The sequence below is a fragment of the Canis aureus genome, chromosome X (genome assembly GCF_053574225.1).
Source record: "Canis aureus isolate CA01 chromosome X, VMU_Caureus_v.1.0, whole genome shotgun sequence".
In the NCBI taxonomy this organism is placed as follows: Eukaryota; Metazoa; Chordata; class Mammalia; order Carnivora; family Canidae; genus Canis; species Canis aureus.
Window position 1 is genome coordinate 90,925,558 of NC_135649.1, and position 22,241 is coordinate 90,947,798.

General features: G+C 43.9%; 1 long non-coding RNA gene across 1 annotated transcript in view; it reads left to right on the forward strand.

The window, feature by feature from the left end:
- The window catches only part of LOC144307824 (uncharacterized), a 43,450-nt gene extending 30,206 nt beyond the window's left edge, over positions 1–13,244 (forward strand). The window contains exons 2-5 of the long non-coding RNA XR_013374524.1: positions 4,530–4,752; positions 4,963–5,063; positions 7,015–7,122; positions 11,277–13,244. This is a non-coding gene — a long non-coding RNA (uncharacterized LOC144307824). The remainder of the gene's footprint in view (positions 1–4,529; positions 4,753–4,962; positions 5,064–7,014; positions 7,123–11,276) is intronic.
- Positions 13,245–22,241: the final 8,997 nt, after the last annotated feature.

Here is a 22,241-nt window from a genome sequence, read left to right on the forward strand (position 1 = left end):
CATATATGTATGCAGATTATGCTATATTATTTCATTCATCCTCACTCACGTGTTATTTTATAATTTTCAGATCATTTTCTGTGTATTGCTTTGCAATTTAATTGCAACTTAGAAAAGGTTTGTAATTGCTTTTGTGACCCCCCCTTTCAACAGTTCCCATAAAGTGCTTAATACACAAGATATACAGGTACTTAAAATTGCTTTTAAACAAATGAATGAATTTATTTATTCACTATTCTCTACCATTGAGTTATTTCAAGAGATTAGGCTGAGAGTGCAAGGAATTGATGTGGGATATAAAACAACTGTAGAATGTTATACTTTCTTGGCTTTAGTAATAGTAAGCATTTTCATAGTTTAATATTTTCTTCCATTCCTTATATGTACCTTCTATTTTCATGCCAATTTTGCACCAAAACCTAGGAGTTTCAGGCTGAAGGGAAATGAAAACATAACTTTGCTCCTTTTCTATGACATTTACTAAGTAGGAATTAGCTATTTCAATCTTAATTTTTAAAATACTTTTGATGCAAGGGCGCTTGGCTGGCTCAGTCAGTGGAGTGAGTGACTCTTCATCTCGGGGTTGTAAGTTTGAGCCCCTGTTGGGTATAGAGATTGCCTAAAAATAAAATCTTAAAAAAATACTTTTGATGCATTATTTTTGTACTCAAACAACTCTTTGACTTAACCAGAATCATTATAGCCTATCACAATGTCTGGCATTTGATAGCAACATTTTTAAAATGGAAATTTCTAGTTATGTTTCTCTTAAACTCAAACCTATATATTATTGGTGATTAATTTTATATAGATTAGATGAATACTACCAACATTTACTTCTTTAATGAACTTGATACATTTATCACTTAAAGTGGAGGTTTGACCTAATTCATTTGTTGGCTAAATGCACATTTGTTGTGCACAAATTATTTCTTCTTTGATAATAAATTCAGTCTCTTTAAATTTCTTTCTCTTCCTCCTCCTCCTCCTTCTTGACCTGCAAATCATAAAGAGGGCAGAAGCAATAGACATAAATTATCAGAAGATTATGATCATTTTGAAAAATAGTATGAGTTAGAAAAGATCTGTGTGAATGATGACCTAAAACAAAACCAGAATGTTCTTTCTCAGGTAAGAGTGTTTTACATTAAGACATACGTTTATTCATCTCCACACATGGGCAGACTATGGTTAAAAAAAATCCCACGATTTAATGCAATCAATTTACACAAGTTAAAATTGTCACAAAAATCCTATCTTACAGCTTCAGAGCTCTTGATAGGAACCTACCATGATGTTAAGGTTCAGATTTAAGGAACACATGTAGCTCCCATGGTTTGCCTGAACGCGTGAATGTGTCACATGGTCAAATATCAAATGGGGACTTGATTGAAATGGTTGCCCTTGACATGTCATGTAGTCAAATTTTATGTAATACTGGGTTTTAAAAGTGAAACCAACTGGTGATTAGGATATGTTGGCAGGAGTGCTGATCCTGAACCTAGCTTAGCACTTAGAATGGGCAAACATGCTGAATTAATAAGTTAATGTTTGGATGAGGCATGGATCATTTTTTGAAGAATTGAGGTTGTCCTGTTGCCTTTCCCAATTCCGGGTCCCCGTTTATAAAGAGAGGATAAAATTGATTTTGGAAGTGCTTTAGGAAGTCTTCAGTCACATTTGGTACAGATTTTGTGGGATATGTCTGGACAGGGCACCTTCTCCATTCCATTTACATTTGGGACCCAAAAAGCAGTGACAAGTGCTTCGAGGAACTTGGGAAATCAAAGAGTTGAGAGCTTCTTGGTGGGTCTGGGCACTCAGGTCTTACAACATTTTTGACATCCACTAGTTAACACGAGAAATGTCACTGGTGAACAGTAGTTCACCAATCTTGTGTCCTCTGTGAGAAGGTAATACCACTCCTTTGTAAGGATGTGGAAATTTGCATCCATGACATCATCTTCAGAAGTTAGGGATGTAACTTGAACCTGCCTAATTTGCCCTTACTGAAGTGCTGAGGTTCTATGATCCATGAAATGATCCAAATTCTCCCTGAGCACATTCACCTTCTCATCCTTCCTAGCTTTGTGGGTGTAATGAATCCCATGTGTGTACTAGACACTGCATAAACAAATTCTTCATGTTTGTTCTAAAACCATGGCCCATACATTTTAGGGTACACTGGACATTCTAGAGTTATTTTCAATAAGCTCATGTGCATGTTGGCCATACCTTCTTGGTGTCTTACATTGTTGATCCTATCCCCTCTATCTTAGGGGAGGATCGTTGTACAGAGGAATTAAGTTATCTCAATACCTTCACACCTAAGCCCAAATAAAATACTTCCATGTTTTTAAAATTCTGAAAATTCTTTCAGAATGAAAGCTTTTCAGTGGTAGAGTCTGGAAACTCCCAACTCTCTTCAACAGATTGGTTCTATGACAAAGAAAAAGATTTGGTATGCAAACACTCCTAGCCAGAGCACATACAGACTTTCATAATTCACTCAGATATACCAGTCTAACCCTCAATATGTGATAAAAATTGATTATCCATTTAAAGTTGTTTCATGGTCCATGCATGTGTTTCCACTGGTGTTTTAAGTGGCTTTACACAGAGTGAAATAGCATTACTTAAACAGTAAAGTATAAACATAATATGGCTCGTTTATTAAGGTCCCAATGCTGCAGCTGGAAGGCATCCCAGGCAGTCCTGATGCATAGAAACTGTCAGTGTCCTTGGCTTCATAAGCTGCTGAGACAATTGAGACACCTCGATGTGGACTATGATGATCCTCTCTCTTTCCTCTTTAGCAATAGATGAGACACCGTGCTTTTATCTTTCCTCCTGATCCAACCATCTCTTGTCAGTTGTTCATTGTTCACATGAGTTGTTTGGTAATAAGTGTTGCAGCTGAAATTTTAGAGTGGATTGGAATCCATTTCAATGTAAAAGGTTGGAGTTGTCATCTTTGTTGATGGTTGTCAAAGGAGTGTAGTCAACAAGGTCATGGAACAAAGGGTAAAAAAAAAAAACCCTACTGAGTTTTGCATAAAATCCTAGTGAGTCTTCCCAAATCTGGTCTCTTTTGAGCCCTGACTGTGTCCAAAACACCAGGGATGCTTGTTGCAGCAGACAGTGTTAGTGCCCACCTGTATCTCCTGGACATACCCCATCTTTGTGCAAGCCAACCAGATGGCCTCCAGCTGACCACATCTGCTGATCTTTGCCTTTGGGCTTTCTCTGGTTGCCAGAGCTCCCTTGGTTTATCTGTAAATCAGGCTGACGGTGCCGGGGAGTTAACAATGCAAGTTGATATATGCCCCAGCTTATCTGTACCTTGGATGAAATATTTCTAAGATCTCATCTTTACTGTCCCCACAGTCTTCTAGTGGAATTAAGCCATGGTTTCTCACTGTGGTGACCTGCTCAATAACATGCCTTATTGGACGTTTCCCCTTCCTTACACCCCTGTCATTACTTTCTGGAATTATCTCCCAATTAAACTTGCTCTCACGTTTTTGTCTCAAGGTCTGATTCTGAAAGAGTCCAGCATTAAATGATTTTTTAAAAACTATATGTTCCCTGGCTCAACCTCAGATTAACTGAATCAGTACCTCAGGGGGATAAGGCCCAGGAAACACAGATTTTTCACACATGCAAGTGATCCTCATGTGTGACTGGTTGGGAGACACTGAGAACCACTTCACCACAATCCTTCTCTCCCCACAGACTTCAACAGTAAGAGGAGGAGGCAGGGACGGCTTCTAGAACATGTTGGCGGCGAGTGAGGTGGGACTCACAGTGTTTAAGCATGGTTTCCATCGCTTTCTTGCTGGAAATCCCACAAACTCAAGGAAATTGTATTTGGAGTTTGGATTAGGGCAAACTTCCCTCATCCTTTTAGACTTTTGGGAGGTCATTCTGTTTGTTTAATTCCTCACTCGGATGCCATGGATTAAGCAGAAAGTTCTGAGTTGCCTACAGACCCAAATCACTGGGATGTACTTAAAACCAGACTGCATGTTTAGAATTTCCTCCGGTTGATCCCAAGCAAAAGGATCATCTTTTACTATGTCTTTCAAGACAAAAGCCCCTAGTTCTTAACAATGAAGAGTAAATTTAGGGACAAGACCCTCATTGTGCTTATTAATAATGCCTTTTAGTAGCTAGAAGGAAAGACTCTCCAAAGCCAACCCCACACCCTTGCCAAACCTGAAGTAATGAAACATCAGTGATTCAGAGCATAATTTTGAGAAGTCAAAACAAAATTCCTTTGAAACCTAAAGAATGAAAATACATTTTCTGGGGAACCGAGTAGAAGGAAGTGTATGTATTTAATCTGGAGAAGATACTACTAATGGGGGTAAGAATACATTGTCATTGGACTGAGTCTTGAAGAATCAGTAGGCTTGTTTGAAGCATATGTTTTAGTTATTTTTCTATTTTTTTATTTAAGTATGTATTTAAAATAGAGTTTCATTTATTTAATTCAACCCATGTCTTATTGTTTCTATTTTTTTAAGATTTTATTTATTTATTCATGAGAAGCACAGAGAGAGGGGCAGAGACACAGGCAGAGGGAGAAGCAGGCTCCCCATAGGGAGCCAGATGAGGGATTCAATTCCAGGACCCCAGGATCACGACCTGAGCTGAAGGCAGACACTCAACGGCTGAGCCACCCAGGCATCCCTGTCTTTGCATTTCTAACACCTGCCAGGTGCTATGCTGGGCACAGGGGTTCCAAAGGTGAGTCAGGTGCAGCCCTAGCTTCTCATAAACTCCCTGTCATGGAGGTTTTCTGGGAACTGATAGAGCGCTACAATCCTGTAATGAATAGAGTGTGATATAGCTACAGAGGAGAGAGTGGCTAATTGGGATAACGTATGTAAGAAAAGGTATGCGTAATTGCTTTTAAGCTGGAAAGTGATGCAGAAATGCTATTATTCTTGAGAACAGCTGTACCTGGGTAACGGTGAAGGAGGTGGTCCAGGAAGATTTCAGAGAGCAATTGACTTCTGTCCTGGGCCTGGAAGACCAGAAGGCTTCCAACAGGCAAGGTAAGGAGCAGAGGCAGTATGGGCAGAGGGCCCCAGGTGGACGGAGCCTGGAAGCTGATATTTGGAGCCGTTTGCTCAGATTCTGCGCTGGCCAAACCTTTCCCGTTCTCCCCAAGACCACCATGGCCATCCTGCTTCCCTCTACCTGTCCTCAACATCACAGACCTTTCTGTGAACTTGTGGGCTTCTCTTTCTCAGCATCTCAACATCCCTGGAGCTTTTTCCACCTTTCCCTCGGAGATGAAATGTTCAGAAATCATAAATCCAGCCCACCTGCTGACACCTCTGAGCCAGATCCTCTGCTCCTAGACCAGCCCCTTCCTCGGTCCATGACCTCCTCCGCCCCTGGTCTTTGTGAGTTTGGAGCACTCCCTCGACCTTTCTCTGTCATCTCAAGTCTCTTCCTACTCCATTGATTTTTTTTTTTTTTGCTTTTTCTTGAATTGGACACTCACGTTTCCTGTATCTTTGACAATCTCCCTCTGTACCCTTCCCTTTACCTCCCTTCTCCAATGAAACGCTAGCTCATCTCCCTTCCTTTCTTCCTCAGTCTTCTAGAAGGTTTTATCTATACGGGCTGCTTATGCTTCAACCCAGTCCCTCTATAATTTCTTAGAAGACACTTCTAATCTTTCCCTACCCCCCACCCCAGGCTGCATGCACTCGGAGCTCTACCAGGGACCTGCCAGGGGTTTTGCAGCCTCCATGCCAAGGGCCATTGCGTGCATCTCTGTGCTTTCTCCCTCAGTTTGGAGGGGGGAAGGACTCATTCCTTCATTCACTAAACATCTGTGTTGTGCCCCATCCCGCTTCTCTGCTGGGTGCTGCTCTGGGCATATACTAATGAGGCCCATCTTTCTCTTCAGGTGCTCGCCCTCAGACACCAACGCTCATGTCTATGTGTTGGGATAACAGTGTGTGCCCAGGACTCCTGGAACGTGGAATAGGGGGTCTCGGGGTGGAAGGAGCTTTGGGGATGACTCCAAAGGCTGTTGTAGCCTAAATAAATGGAAGTATAGGCAGTCTTGCCATTAGCAGAAGTCTGGAAAGCAGGAGAGGGAACTAAGATGTGGGCAATGAGCCCCGATCTGTCTGTACTGAGTGGGAGAAAGCAGCTAGGTCATCCAGATGGTCAAGCCAGTCCACTTCACATGAAGATACAGACCAAAGAGGTTAGGAAGTCACGCGCCAATGGGAGTGACAGCAGGAGGGCTCCCCGGGAGCTGAGGCCAGAGAAAAAGCAGAGAACCAGGGGCAGAGCTTTGCAGTGAAGGCATAAGCAAAGCTAAGAGATTCCCTGGAGGAGGGCTTCTCTCCTGCCCCCCCCTCCTCCACGTCATCCTGTGTCTGCTGCGTTTGAAGCACACATCTGTCTGACCACGCCCTTGCTCAGAAACCCTCCGTGGCTCCCATATTGCACAAGATGAAACAGAAGATACCATCTCTGTAGCACAAGGCCTTTCGGGGTCCAAGCCTTGTGTAGCTTACTTTGTCTAGCACCCCTTCCTGGCAAGGGCCACGCTGTGACCCAGCGGGGCTGGATCTTGACCACACAGCAGCACTACGTGGGGGACTTGTTAACATACGGGTGGCCAGGCCCCACCCCCGAACTTTCTAAGGGAAAAATAGGCCTCATTTGTATCTATACCCCTGGAGCAGGCACCCAGCAGAGCAGTAGTTCTGGGGTCGCACCTGAGAGCTCGCTGTTCCTAACAGTTTCCTTGGGGATGCACCTGCTGCTGGCAGGACCGCATCCAAGGACCACGGCTTTAAACCCTGCCGGCTCCCCTGACCAGGACAGGGGTCTCTGCCTTTGTGTCTTTGTGGATGATATTCCACGCCTGTAATTCCACCCTCTTTTTGTTGCCCAAGGCCGTGTTCTAGAAAACTTCCTGGACCAATTCTCCTCAGTGGCTGCGCACCATGATTCTCTTCTCCCTCCTGCTAATAGGTATTCTGCGCCTCTGAAGCGGCAGGGACTCTGCTAGATTTGATTTGCCAAGGCAATTCTGAGAGCAATACTACAGACCCTGGTCCCCGCTGGATGGGGCCAGTCTTGGTATGTTGACGTGCTGCCTGCCCCGGTCGGGACTCTGGGTGGTCCCAAGGCTTGCAGGGTGGGGGAGAGGAGAGGGGCCAGCAGCTCTAACTGGGAGGCGCTGGAGAAAGAACAATTCAGGGGCCGATGTTGGCAGTACCGTGCATGTCTTTTGTCCCCCTCTAGAACACAGATTTCTTGAATGCCAGAGTAGAACTCTCTTTGTATTCTGTGCTGCCTGCAACTGCCGCGTACACAAGAGGTGCTTCTTCTTGAATGAATGAAATGAGAAGCAGTGGCATGTCCAATTTGTTATTTGCTTCTAAGTTTATTTAAACAGAAGAGGCCATGACAGATGACATCTGTGCCATATACATTTGTCACATTTATGTCACACTTATGTTAACATGCAGCTTTTGAAAGTACATTTCATACTATCTCCATTATCTTCTGTTATCCTCCCGTTTTTATCTGATCAATTAGGAGGTAGCTTTTGACCAGCTGGCCATTAGGCAAAGAGACATCTATTTGCCTATTTGATAGAGCCTAGGAGACTTGGACAATGCAAAATAGGGCATTTCTAAACAATGATGGAAAAAATTAAGATATTAACCTTGTATAGAACTTTGTTTTCCAAAAATAAACATTCTTTTTTTTTTTTTAAAGGACAGCTCAGTGGATTCGGATTTTGGGGGAGACTTTTTTCCTGGCTATTTCGGGTCCCAGCACAGTAACATAGCACCATTTTGCCATCTAGTGCTGTGGGGCGGTATTACCTGTGATGGAAGCGCCCTGCAGTTTTCATGAGCCTTTAGTAAAGCTTGCAAGGACGTCTGCGGGAGTTAATAGATCTTAGGATCCCAAGGATCCCAATTTCTTAAAAGTCAGGCTTCTTTTTCATCCTTCCTTTTTCAAAGCCTCTGGTAAACCACCGAACTGAGCTAAATTCAGAACATATTGCACATGCATCTGCTGGGAGATTTCCCTCTGGGTGGAAGTGGATGGTAGAGAGGACAGCATCCTTAGAAGTGAGTCCAAGTCGCTCAGCTGCAGCAGCCAGAGAATTGAGTGTGGCTTCAGAAGCAAACCTCAGTTCACGAGGAAGCGTAGGTTAAGGTTACAGAGACGGCGTCCGGGGCGGTTACCACCAGGGTTCTCCAAATCCTGGTTCTGCCATTCACAGCTGTGGGTCATTGGGGAAGTCACTTGGCCTCTCTGTACCTCAATTCCCTCATCTGTTAAATGAGGGTGATGATACCACCCACTCGTATGGTTGTGCTTAATATGAGTTCATAAATATAAAGCACGCATGCTGTTGACTGTACGATATTTGCTTGAATCCTTGGCCTATGATTACTTCTGCAAATTAAAAAAAAATTTCTTACCTTTGAGCCTCAGTCTCATTATCTGTGAGGGTAAACTTCTTGGTCATAAGTGGTGGCATCCCTAGTGTGTTTGCCACCCAGAGCAAGTAATTTTTAACCCTTTCTTCCCCCATATGACAAAATCTTTTCCAGGAATAATCACAAAAGGAAACAAAGGATTTTGATCGTCAGCAAAGAAACAGTGAAAAATTTCCTTTTCCTGAACTTCCATTCTAGTAAAAATATAAAAGTGATATCATCCTAGCAAAGAAGAAAAAGATAATAGGTTTTATCTGTATTCATACACTTTAAAAAATATTTATTTATTTATTTATTATTTATTTATTTATTTATTATTTGAAAGAAAGAGGGAGAGAGCATGAGCAGGGGAATGGGGCAGAGGGAGAAGGAGAAGCAGTACCCCAGCTGAGCAGAAAGCCTGACGTGGGGCTGGATCCCAGAACCCCGGGATCATGACCTGAGCTGAAGGCAGATGCTTAACCTACCGAATGAGCTATCCAGGCGCCCCCGGATTCATATACTTTTTAAAGCTGGGGAAACCCCATAAAGAAACACACCCGCCAGAGTGAATGCCACATGGTTCAAAGAAGGATTTGAACCTAGAACAGCAGATTGAGGCATCTCAAGTTCTGCTTGTTTTTGCCGCCTCTGTGTTAGCTGTGCGTGACCGACCTACCATCTGAAAGCAGGAATATGTGGTGCCACCAGAACTAGGGACACAAGCTGCACCCAAGGGAGCACAAATGATGTGCAATCAATGTGAACTTACTGTTGAAGAGAATGTGTGTGGCTGAGTCCACATGTGCCAGCAGTCTACTTGGGGGCCCTCTGCACTGTCTTCCATGCAGAAAATAACCTTTATTAAAGAGTAAGTATTGACATGCGCTCATTGGAAGCTCACATATATAGCATTTAAAACTCAACAGTGGGGGCTCCTGGGTGGCTCAGTGGTTAAGCGTCTGCCTTCGGCTCAGAGTATGATCCCCGGGTCCTGGGATTGAGTCTTATTACATCGGGCTCTCCACAGGGAGCCTGCTTCTCCCTCTGCCTATGTTTCTGCCTCTCTGTCTCTCTCTCATGGATAAATAAAATCTTAAAAAAAAAACTCAATAGTGACCTTGGCAATTTTAGAACTGAGCCCCATAAGATATTTGGGAGGGGGGTGGTGAGAGGAAGAGTATTATCACTGACCTTGTTTCAAATTACTTGTACATGTCTATAATAAAAGGTACCAATTTGTAGTAGGTTTTATTATTGTGTTAAATTTGCCCACCAACAGTGCAGGCCCCCATTGCCTGCACCTGGGGCCCACTGTGCCCACCACCCTGCCCTGCCACCCCACTGCCTGCAAGAATTCAACGAGAAAGGCTGCCAGGGAAATTCATTCAATAGTACAGATATGACGTATCCAATGTTCTTTCTTGAGTTATCTCCTCCATTCTCCTGCTCCTACCAACCTGAAGCCTGGCTCTCCATCCTCCACTCTGTCCAAAGAAATGATCTGGAGCTTTCAGGTGACTAGCGAATGACAAGCTAACCAACAAATCCTGTGTTCTATGTTGGTTGCTGATAACAGCTTAGACCTTCATTGGGAAACTTGAGTTTTCTCTGGCTTCCCTCTCAAGACATCTCTCAACACCAGAAGACTAGAGTTGGTCTGAGGTGTCTTGGCAGTCGGGTGTGGAGGTAGCACTGGGGGATTTGGCCCACAAGCCTGTCATTTGCCTCTCTGCTCTCAGATCTGTTCCCAGCCCTATGTCTCCTCCGTTCTGTGTGACAAAGCACTCCATGCCCCCAGCTTCTGGGCAGGTTAGGCCAATAGGGGGCCCAGACAGAGACCAGAGGAGAGAGGTCTGGCCTCACTGCCTCCAGCAGTGCCCACAATAGCTCTGTCTCTTCCACTGAGACGTTTCCTGAGGAGTTAATGAAGCTTAAGCCCCAGGGCCTCTCACTTACACAGGCTCTTTCTCATGCCCTGTGTGTATAATTTGTTAACAGCTTTTTTTGAAAGATAATTTACAAACCATAAAAATCACCCATTGTAAGTGCATCAATGGTTTTTGGTAAATGTATTGAATTGTGCACCTATCACCACAGTCCAGTTCTAGAACGTTTCCATCGGCCCCCCAAAGTTCCCTCATGTCTTTTCAGTCAGTCTTGGCTCTCAAGCCCAGGGCTGGTAACCACAAATCTACTCTCCATCTCCATGAATTTGCCAATCCTGGACATTTCAGATCGATGGAATCGTGTGGCAAGTGGTTCTTTGAGATAAGTTTCCTTCACTGAGTGCCATGTTTCTTGAGGTTTATCCACACTGTAGCGTATCAAGAGTTCTTTCCTTTCTTATTGCCAAATAGGATTCTATTGTACAGGTAGTCCTCGTTTCCTTTGTCCATTCACCAGCTGCTAGACCTGAGTGTGATTTTGTTTTTTGTTTTTTACATCTGAGTGTGATTTTGTATTTGCAGTTTTGCATTGTTTATCTTAAGAAGGGTTCCCCAGATTGTCTAAGCTTTTGGGACCCCCCAACCTAGAGCTGCCTCTGTCTCTGTGGCTATAATCTTGTGGCTGGTGGCCTCTAAGAAGGCCCCCCCGCCACGATCCATCTTCCTGGTATTCCAGCCCTTGATAGTCCTTTTTTCTTGAGTGTGGGCTGTCCCAAGTGGCTCCCTTCCAACGAATAGAATATGGCTAAAGTATTGGGATGTTACTTCCAAGATTAGGTCAGAAAAAGACCATCACTTCCATCCTGCTCTCCTTTTCTCATCTGCTCTTTTCTCTCTCTCTCAGAGCCCTTGCCCTACAGGGAGAGAGCTCCATATTGCAAATGGCCCTATGGGGAGGCCCACTTTGCAAGGAACTGGTGTCTTCACCCAACAACCAGTGAAGACTGGAGGCCAGTCAACATCTGCTTGAAAGCAGAGATCCTTTCCAGTCGAGCCTTGAGATGACCATAGCCCTAACTGACACCTTGATCACAGCCTCCGTGGGAGACCCTGAACTAGAGCCTTCCAATAAGCTGCTCTCAACTTCTTGAGCTGCGGAAACTGTAAGAGAATCCATTTGTTGTTTACCGCTGCTAAGTTTGGGAGCTGACCTGTAAGTCACCTATAGACATCCGGCTGCCTTCAGCTTGTCTCTAGCTCCTGCCACACGAGCATAGCTTCTGGGGTCTGGCAACACCACCTCCTCCCACAGCCCCCTAGTCCTACGGGTAGTGGCACCTTCCTACTGTGGCTAATGTCTGTGTTGCCTGCAGGCCTTTCCTCGCCTTCCTACCCTCTGACCCATGTATCCAGCTGCTGGTGTTAACCCCCCTGTGTTTTAAATACCTAGAGTGGTTTCTGATTCCAGCATTGCAGGGTAAAGCAGTTCATCTTCTGTGACACATAGCCTCACTTGAGCCTTCACGAGTCTGTTTAGAGAAAGAAAAAAATTAGCGTGGGACCAAGAGTCTTGTAGGTCCTAGAATCAGTCTTCAGAAATAAAATAGGCCAAGACAGAAAGCCACCTGCTGAGCTACCAGGTCGCACACCACAGTTCCGAAAGGCGATGACAGGGTGACGGAGCGGCCCTCCTCACCACTCCGGTCCACGGCGAGCATTTGGAGCAGGAGGAAAGGTGGGTGAGCGCGAGTGGGCATTCTCCCATGGCAGCGGCCGTCCTGGGGATCCTCTCTGTGCGGTCTCCCCGGGGTCACGGCAGCAGGAGGGGCCTCTAAGGCCGACCCGGGGCCACACGTGATCTGGAGCTGAGGGCCAAGCTCACCTCCTCTGGGGCTCAGGCAGTCTCACCTAGGGGGGCTCCCCACTGCTTACATCAGGGCCTGGTTGCTCTGGGAATGGAGCGCAGCCCTTAGCATGGTGAAGGAGTTTCTAGACTGCTGGAGGGCTGGTGCACCAGCAGATACCGTGCATCCTTTCCCCAGCTGGACGAAGAAGTGGCTCTTTCCCAGCCCGACCTGGGAAAAGAGAAAAGGAGCCTCTGGGCTTGGATCCTCATCTTTCGATCTCTTGCTTGGTTGGGAGCAGGGGCTGTTGGCTGGGGAGCTGTTTTCCTCAGAAACTCCGTCTGCCTCCAGCCCCCAGCCCTGTGATAGCCTCTTGCGCGTGGGGCCAGAGAGGGAACGGAGCCCCAGAGATCAGCCTCTGGCATCTTTTGGCCCCTTAGGAGCGTACTGTCCTGTGCAACCAGCCATCATTCTTCATTCCCCCTCTAGCCTGCGATTCCCTCTCCCCTGCTTCTGGCACCTTCTCCCTTCCTCCTGTGTTATTTCATGGACCAGCACCTCCAAAGCCACCCCCCGGCTCTGACGGAGGAATTGGCAGGTTCCTCTGACACAGGCGGGCTCCGCAGCAGGCCGCGCTCCGAGAGGTGATGAATTGCCTCGGGGTGACCGTGCCCCCCTCAGCAGCGCGGACACCCAGCTGACGGAGGGACGGAGAGGACGCTGGCAAGAGGCAGGCCTGCTGTCAGAAACCCTCCGCGGAGTTTGTTTCCGAGCGCCCAGTCTGAGCAGAGAGAAGGGGTGGGCAAACGAGGGAAATTAGGAATGAAATGGCTAGGAGGATTAGAAGATTGATTTCACTCGCGCTGCAACTGTCAGCTGTTCGGGGAATCTGGGCCAAGGCCTCAGCCAGAGCTGGAGAGAAGTTCAAGAACAATGGCTCGTAAGAAAGACAGTTCCCCTCTACAGACCGCTGCTGCTTTCTCTTGCTGGAAGAGATTTCACCAAGCAGCTCGGAACTGACGCTCATCATTTACATCTTCATTAAATATTAATTTGATCCCCTGTAATTGTTCATTACTTTTCAATCTGGGCCGGATTCTGTGAGGCGCTGTGCCGATCTGCCGTCCTGGTGTTCGGGCTCCCAGTCTCTTGGGGATGTCATCACCAAAGGCGGTGGGCCACCGGGCTGGGATCCAGGGCAGGGTACAAGCTCCGAAGCAAGGGAGTCACTCATTGCCCACAGTGTGTTTGATGGTTATTACTCGTGTGATGATGGGGAGGAACGTACATTATGCAGCCTCTCAGGGCTCTGCTGGTGAATTACAGATCACTTTGTCCTTTAGCCTGTTAGCACATCCATAAATTACAGCCCAGCCTGGGCAGGACTCCCGTGGAAAACTAGCATTGAAAAAAAAATCTTTGCTAGTGCCTTTAATTTGGGGACTGCAAATCAATTAGGTTACCAGTCACCATAAACACTCAGTGGGTTCAGAAACAGGAACGGGAACCACGTCCATTTTGTGGATGAAGACGATTTGAGGACAAGTAGTGAGTGGATGTTGAAATGGGCTTGGGGCGGGGAGGCGGTGGGGGGGGCGCTCCCCCCACTGGGAACTCGTTGTCGGACATTTTATCAGGTAGGTTAAAGGAAAACTGGGTTTCACATCTACTGAGATGGTTGAAAAGGAGAGAGCTCCGTCAGTATATGGGCTGTGATGCTTTGGGCTGCATGGAGTGAGATACCCAATGAGCATTGCTTCACTATCAGGCTACTTCTCATTTAATATACCAAACCAAAAACAAAGCTAGAGGTGGGTGGTGTCGGGGTCAGCTGGGTGGTTCCATGGTATCACTAAGGATCCAGATCCCCTCCATCTTTCTGCTCTGCCCTCCTCAGGGTGTTAGCTAGGCACTTAGGCCAGTACCCGTGCCACCCAACCCCTCCATGGTTGCAAAGTGGCTGTCACGCTCCCAGGCATTGAATGGAGACACAACGATGTCCAACTGGAGCAACAAAGCTGTTTCTACCCATGAGGGATGTCTTGTAAGGGAGGAAGGTTTCCCCAGCAGCCCCTTCCTCAGTTTTCAGTGGCCAGAATCAGGTCACATGTCCATGACTTTGCTGTGAGGTGAAATGCTGCCATTTTCAGTGTCTGGGACGGGAGGTTCTCTGCCATCAAGAAAGGAGGTAGGAGCACCTGGGTAGCTCAGTGGTTGAGCATCTACCTTTAGCTCAGGTTGTGATCCCGGGGTCCTGGGACCGAGTCCCACATCACGCTCCCCACAGGGAGCCTGCTTCTCCCTCTACCTATGTCTATGCCTCTCATGAATAAATAAATTAAAATCTTGAAAAAGAAAAAAGAAAAGAAAGAAAGGAGGTAGAAATGGCCTTTTTGCTTGTAATCAGTGGTATCTTCCACACCTAGATTCAAGAACTACTGAGTTCTTTGCATAAGTTTAGCACTCTGTGAGGCACCTTCATGTGCATTACATTATGTACCCAGTGAAGCCGTCATAAAGTTAGAATTCTCAGTAAATCACCTGGGGTCATAGAAGCCACTTGTTCATCTGCCCACCTCTGCAGCCCTCGAGCTGTTCATTGGCAAAGAAGACTTTGACCCAAACTGACTCTCCTAATCACGTGGACTGGAAGTTGGTATTAAAAAGAAAGACTGATGGGACACCGGGGTGGCTCAGTGGTTGAGCGTCTGCCTTTAGCTCAGGGTGTGATCCTGGGATCCAGGATCGAGTCCCACATCGGGCTTCCTGTGAGGCGCCTGCTTCTCCTTCTGCCTATGTCTCTGCCTCTCTCTCTCTCTCATGAATAAATAAATAAATAAATCTTTTTAAAAAGGACTGAAAAATCCTATCAACATGGGTTCAAACCATCTGGATTGTTGAGACTTGGATTTCCTTTGTTTCTGGCGGAGAGTTAACAAGGACACTGAATGCACCACTCTGAGCATCCAGGGTAAAAGCCACACGCTAAAAAGTCTTAATCCTTGTTCTTTCAAGTGATGCAAGAATCAACATTGGCCGTAGACCCAGACTCAGTATAAGAGATGGCTCAGAAAGAAGGGCCCCAATACTGCTGTGTTCCAGTTTATTAGCTGAGGTCAACCCCATTGGCTGAGCTTATTCAATGGAGCCCCCTGAGAATACATCTCCATTCACCTGTGTTTTGCATTGGAGTTTCTGTCAACAAGTAATCAAGTCTCTCCAGATGTTTCACTTGCTGTAACAAAGCTCCTGTCACAAACAATAATGCACAGATGTTCCCTTTGAAAAGCAGATTAAAAATGTTTTTGTTAATGTTTTTGAATTATCAAATGAATTGTGAAGAATATGAATGCAAAATTGGTTTTAGGAATATCTACTTGAAACTGGATTTTTAAAAAATTAATTATCTGTAACCTCTTTGGGTAAGATTAATCAAACTTCAATAAATAAAGTAGAAAAATAAATAAAGTAGAAAAATAAACTTGAGTGCTTTTTGGGCAAGATTCAAGTGGCTAGAGATTATGAAATTTGCTTTTCATACAAGGATTTTATTCCTGTTTGTTCAGTTTTCTTTTTCTATCCTCGACTTCCCTTACTGCACTTCACATGGAGTGTGTTCGCTCTCGTGTTACTTTGAGTCTTTGTTTCTGACATGGTATTTTCTTTATTTGCTAATTCTCCCCTAAATCCCGAAAGCTCTTTGAACACCCTCCTGTCGCTTAGCCATAGCATTTCAGAGCTTTGCCGTTTCTGATTTATGCTGGTTCTTTGATAGCCTAGTAGTTTTTTTTATTTTCTTTTAACCTTATTTTGTATTATTACATACTAGGTTTCATTTTTTTTGTTGTTTCTTTTTCTTTTTTTTTGGTTTCATTGTTTTTCTGCTGTGCCTTCATTATCTGTTGATATGTTATTTGATTCATCCCACTCTTTCCTGAGATCACCCATTGTAGAGGGTTTGCTCACAATCTGATTCTATTGCTCATGTTTAAATGAGGCAGGTTGTCCTGTGCTTTTACGAGAAGGGTCCTGCCTAGGGAGGGGGCAAACTGGAGCTGCTTGCCTGCTCCAGGGCTCCTTCTTTGCTCTGACTCAGAGGCAAGGCTGGCTTCATGGGTGTGAACCTCTTGTTACACGGGGTCCTGCTTGGGCCTTCACGCTCTGCTCTCACCTTGAAGTTTTTAGTAGTTTATGAATAAGGGGCCCTGGGTTTTCAATCTGTACTGTGGGGTGCACAAGATGTTGTTGGTCGTGCCGAGGAGTATTAAAAACACGGCATCTCTGGGTAGCCACCTGCAGAGTTCTGAAGAGCCTCTGGACCTCTCCTGCCCACTGTGTGAAACTTCTCTCTCCCTCCAGAGTTTCTAGCTTGCTCAGTTTGGATTCCACTGCCAACAAGATTTTGTTCTCGGAAAGGGTCTCCGTTCTTCAGGATGGGGAATATTATTGGGTATTTCTTTTTTTTTTAAGATTTTATTTATTCATTCATGAGAGACACAGAGAGAGGCAGAGACGCAGGCAGAGGGAGAAGCAGACTCCCTGTGGGGAGCCTGATGCAGGGCTCAATCCCAGGACCCCGGGATCATGACCTGAGCCAAAGGCAGACGCTCAACCACTGAGCCACCCAGATGCCCCTATTATTGAGTCTTTCTGAGGTTCCTGCAGGCTTAAGTCACCTCAGTACCCTGTGACTTTCCTGCAGCCTCCTGGTGGGGACTTGTGGTCCTTTCCGGAAGCAATGAAGACATCACTCGGGTGTTCTTACATCTGCTTGCTGAACATTTCTACTCAAAGTAGAATACCTCTTTTGGAAGCATTTCGTGGCAATTTTTGTGTCCTTAGTCTCAGGATAATTGGAATGCCCCCTTATCCTGCCTCTATTTCCTTGCACAGCTACTAAAACCCATTGGGGTCCTGCTGCTGTCAGTATTTGGGCTCCCTGCACCCACATTCTGGAGTTCCTGGGCATGCTGTCAGTCACTTTTGTTGAAGATGTTGTCCATGGTTTGTAGCTTTTGCTATCCTACTTGTTATGAGAGGATTTGGAGAGATGAAAAAGTATGTTGCCATCGTGATCTTGTCCCAAGTAGAAGCTGCATAAGAACTTTTAGATTTGATGCACTTATTATAGGACCATTAACCATGAGCTAAGTACTACATGAGATTTTCAAAGGCCACTTTCTATAACCGTTCTTATCCAGACACATATTATCTCAGAGACTGAAGTACAAAATAGGAAGAGAATTGATGTCATTATCATCAGCAGGGCACATGGAGTCTCGTTTAAGCACTAAATATTAAAAAATAATTTTAAAATTTGGCTTAAAAAGTGAAAACCTTCACAAAATGAATAAAGCTCTTGTTAGCTCTTGAGTCTTGTTAGCTGGGAACGCAAATATGTCCATTACAGCCTTCAAATCTCATAAGGTAGAAAACCCTGTGATGACTAGAGCAGATGAGAACCACCCAATCAACACCTGGAAAAAAGACACACCATTGTTTTTTTTAAATCATTAGTCTTTTAAATAAAACTAGGCAGTAATGTTCACTCGGTGTATGCAGCATTGTTTTGGCAGATACGACACAGTAGCAGAGCACGTAGCAAAAGTGTTTAGAATAATAATACATGGTGCTCCAGCAAAGTCCTTCTACAACTCAAGTGCACCTGCCATTCGTTCATTCACCAGGTATATGTGAAATCTACCAGGTCCCAGAGGTGTCTAGATGAGACGACTGAGCCCCTATTTGTGGGAAACTAGGCAGGCAGCCTCATCAGGTCTCAGGAAATGTGATGGGTGCTCAAACAAGAACCAGAAGAGAGAAACCTGTGTCAGTTTAGGAGGCCACAGAGGGCTCGGTCCCACACTCTGATTCTGGCTCCTGCTGTTTTCCGAAGGCAGGCCGCCCTCCTAACTGAACTGAATCATACTTGTCAAGTCATTATGATTCTACATATCAGTGAAGCCTTGCCTCCTGAATACCATTTTATACTGACATTTTTTTTTTCTAATTCTGAAGTCCATCCCACATGGTCTCATATTTGTCTCTATATTATTGTAGGGTCATTTTACATTGTTTTGTCTTTAAGGACCTATTTCTTTACTGCTTTTCTCTTGCTGAATTTTAAGCTTTTCATGATAGCAGCCATATCTTCGATTGCCTTTTATCTTCTGAAAGATCTTTTTTTTAAAAAAATATTATATATATTTATTCATGAGAGACACACACACAGAGAGGCAGAGACATAGAGGGAGACGCAGGCTCCCTGTGGAGATCCCAATGCGGGATTCCATCCCAGGTCCCCGGGATCATGACCTGAGCCAAAGGCAGACACTCAACCACCGAGCCAACCAGGTGCCCCTCTTCTTTAAGATCTTATGTGATACTGGGCACACAGTGGATCACAAATGTTTGCTACAGAAGGGAACAAAGTTAAAAAAGTTTTAGATCCCACTTGCTGCCAACGAAAACATAAGACATGTTTATGCTCAATTTGCTATGCGAAATTCGATAAAACTGGTATATCCGCCCATAGTTGATGGAGCTGCTTTGGAGACTCCAATGATACAACTATATTGGCTATCTTTTGCAAGGTAGATAAGGATTCTGTTGTTAATGCACATGGTAACTTTAAGTGACTTAAGCTCTTAGTTCAAAGTACACAGTTTGCAGAACATGGAGTGGAATTGTGGTGGGAAGGACACAAGCTTTGGGATAAGCGACAGCTAGAGTCAAATGCTGAGCTATCATTCACCAGCTGAGTGGCCCTGAAGAGATGAACAAGCATCGCCCAATCTGCATGTCTCCACATGCATTGTGCGTAGAATTACAGGTCTACATTCTTCTTGATATATGCTCAACTTGGCCCAATAGTATACGGTCACGAGTCTCAACATCGTGTTATCAACTGATACAATAAGCTTTGCACTGGTGTTCTAAAATTCCGTCAGTGTTCCCAAAGCTTCTATAGTTATAGGACAGATTTAGAGACTAAGTCTTTAGCTTCCTGTCGCATGGGCAAGATCTTTTTCATCCCAAGCCCTCGTCATGTACAATTAGGATATTGTTTGGAAATTATAACATCTGAAACTTAAGAAAAAAACAGACCCAATTCTTCCACTTGTCATACATGCAAGGCAGTAATAATAGGCTTGGGAACTACAGATTTTTGTACTGAGCTTGATGAAAAAAGGAAGAAAAACAAAGACATCTTTCTACCATGCCAGTGGAGCATCTCAGACTATGATTAGAGAAAGAGGTCAGACTCCATTCATTATTTGTTTGCCACCATTCTGCCAATACAAGTTCTCTTCTGCTGTCAGGTTCACAGGACTAAGGTCACGGGAATGTTTAATAAAGCAGTGAGGCTCTATATTTCAGCTATTTTCTTGTAAGTCTGCAAAACTCATGAGAATGTTTAAATATGTTCGCCAGAAAGGGAAAAAAATCTTTCTAAGAACTCTTATTCTGTCTACTGCCCTAGATTTCATCCTTTCCACCAAAACCTCAAGTGGAGCTCACAAATTCCATTCATAGATGTGGAGAACAAACATCGCCAATTAAACATTGCCCTTCTGATGGACAGCTCAATAACACAATGAAAAATAGCACACGTGGATGATGAAATCATAGGAGACAGAATCTCCAGCAAACAGGAAAAATGACCTTTATTTCTTTTTAGGAAGCTTTCACTCTTCATTTGTTCTCCAAAGATGTGTGCATTTGGTAAGTTCACACACACATGTGAGTAAACACTAAGTCAAATGATAGATGATGTCAGGCAGCGAAATGATTTCTAGATTGTCATTTTTGCCTGGTAGTGAGGTATTATTTGAAATTGTTAAGGCATTTTTATAATTATGTATGGAGTCAATTTTTGTATGTGTTCTTAGGTGTTGTTGAGAAAAATATCTATATACAGGTTGTTGGACTCAGTTCTATACATTCCATTAAGTCCAGCTTGTGAGTCGTGTTGTTCGATTCCTCTACACACGTACTAACTTTTCCTCTTCTTGATCTATGCCTTTCTGAAAGAGTTGTGTAAGAATTCCCACTAATTATGGACTTTTAAATTGGTCTATGCAGTATTATTGACTTTTTGCCTTATATATTTTAAAGATGTATTTTTGGATGCATAGTAGTTTATGACTATTATATATTCCAGTTCTATTATTTTACTATGTTATAACCTATTTAATCTCAAATAATGCTTTTTTGCCTTGAAGATTATTTCATTTACATAGATATTGCTATGTCTGGCTTCTTTTTGTTATTCTTTGGTTAGCATGTCTTTCTTCTTCATCCCTCTATTTTTAGCCCCTTTCTGTCTTCATGTTTAAGGAGTTTTTCTGGGTTAAAAAGAATCCATGGCAAGAAACTATTTTAGAACTTTTGAGTTGAATTCATACATATTCTTGTAGTTACTAATGTATTTTTATTTATTTCCAACAGCCGATTTTGCATTTCCCTTGCACCATGCCTTCTCTTCGTTTCCTGGGGTTTTTTGTTTTTGTTTTTGAATTGATCTTTTAAAAATTGCTTTCTCAAAATAAATAAATAAAAATTGCTTTCTCTGTTTTCATTTTCTGGTTTGGAAGTTATTATTCCATTTCTGTTCTTTCATTGGGCACCCTTAAACACTTAATATCCACATTTGACCTAAAAAGTTGGTATCACCACCCTCTTCCTGAACAAGATAAGACCTCTGAACACAAACTCCAAGCATAACCCTTCCATCTTCCATGTTTTTGTTGTCTGGTATTTAGTGGCCCTTTGTTTTAAACTTTCTATCACTTACCATCATTGTTATCGGTCTCATAGCTAACATTTATTTAGATTTGACTGCCATGTGGAGCAATCACCACTCACCTTGCCTCTTGCATCCTGTTTCCTCCTTCTGGGTTTTCTCCTTATTAAAGTATATTCTCCAGAGCTTTTTCAACAAGAGTCCATAAGTGGTCAAATTTCTCCTGCTTGTTCTTCTAAAAATGTCTTTGTTTTGACTAGATCTGGAATACAAATCTAGCTGAGAATAGAATTGAGGTTCATGATTGAAAATAGTGTTCAATTGTCTTCTGACATTATTGTTATTGATGAATGGTCTGTTTTCAGTCTAATTTTTGTTCCTTGGTCTTTTCCCCTCTGATTATAACTTCCTCCTTGTTTTCTGTATTTTGCAATTTCACTGTGATGATCTTCACCTCATTCTCTCTAATATCACCTTCTGGAACTCTAAATTTCTTTGTTTTTAAAGATTTATTTACTTATTTTATTTTTTATTATTTTTATTTATTTACTTATTCATGAGAGACACATAGAGAGTCAGAGACATAGGCAGAGGGAGAACCAGGCTCCCTACCAGGAACCTGATGTGGGACTCGATCTCAGGACCCTGGGATCATGACATAAGCCAAAGGCTGATGCTCAACCACTGAGCCACCCAAGTGCCCTATTTACCTATTTTACAGAGAGAGAGAGAGAGAGAGAGAGGAGGGAGGCTGAGAGGGAGAGAATCTCAAGCAAACTACTCCTCCCTCCTGTCCTGAGCACAGAGCCCAGTGCAGGGCCCAGTCCCATCATCCTGAGATCATGACCTGAACTGAAGCCAAAAGTCGGACACTCAACTGACTGAGCCACCCAGGCACCCCTGGAACTCTTGTTAGATATACACTGGATCTTCTCATTCTTGCTTCCACATTTCTTAAACTCTCTGTCCTGTTTTCCACCTCTCCATCTCTCTGCTGAATTATGAATCATTTGCACAGTTTTGTTTCCAGCTGGAAATAACATAGCCACTGAGTTTTTAGTTTTAATGATTCTGTTTTTCATTTTCTCTTTTAAAATACTCTTCCCTTTTTGGAGTGTCTTTTTCTTTCATTATGGCTTTGACTCCTCCTTTTATCATTTTAAAGTGTCTCATTTGAAGACTCATTGTATTCATAAAGCTTACAAATCAAAATAACGTATTCCTCCTTCACCAAGTAACTTCATTTATTAGTTTCCTGTATATCCACACCATGTTTCTT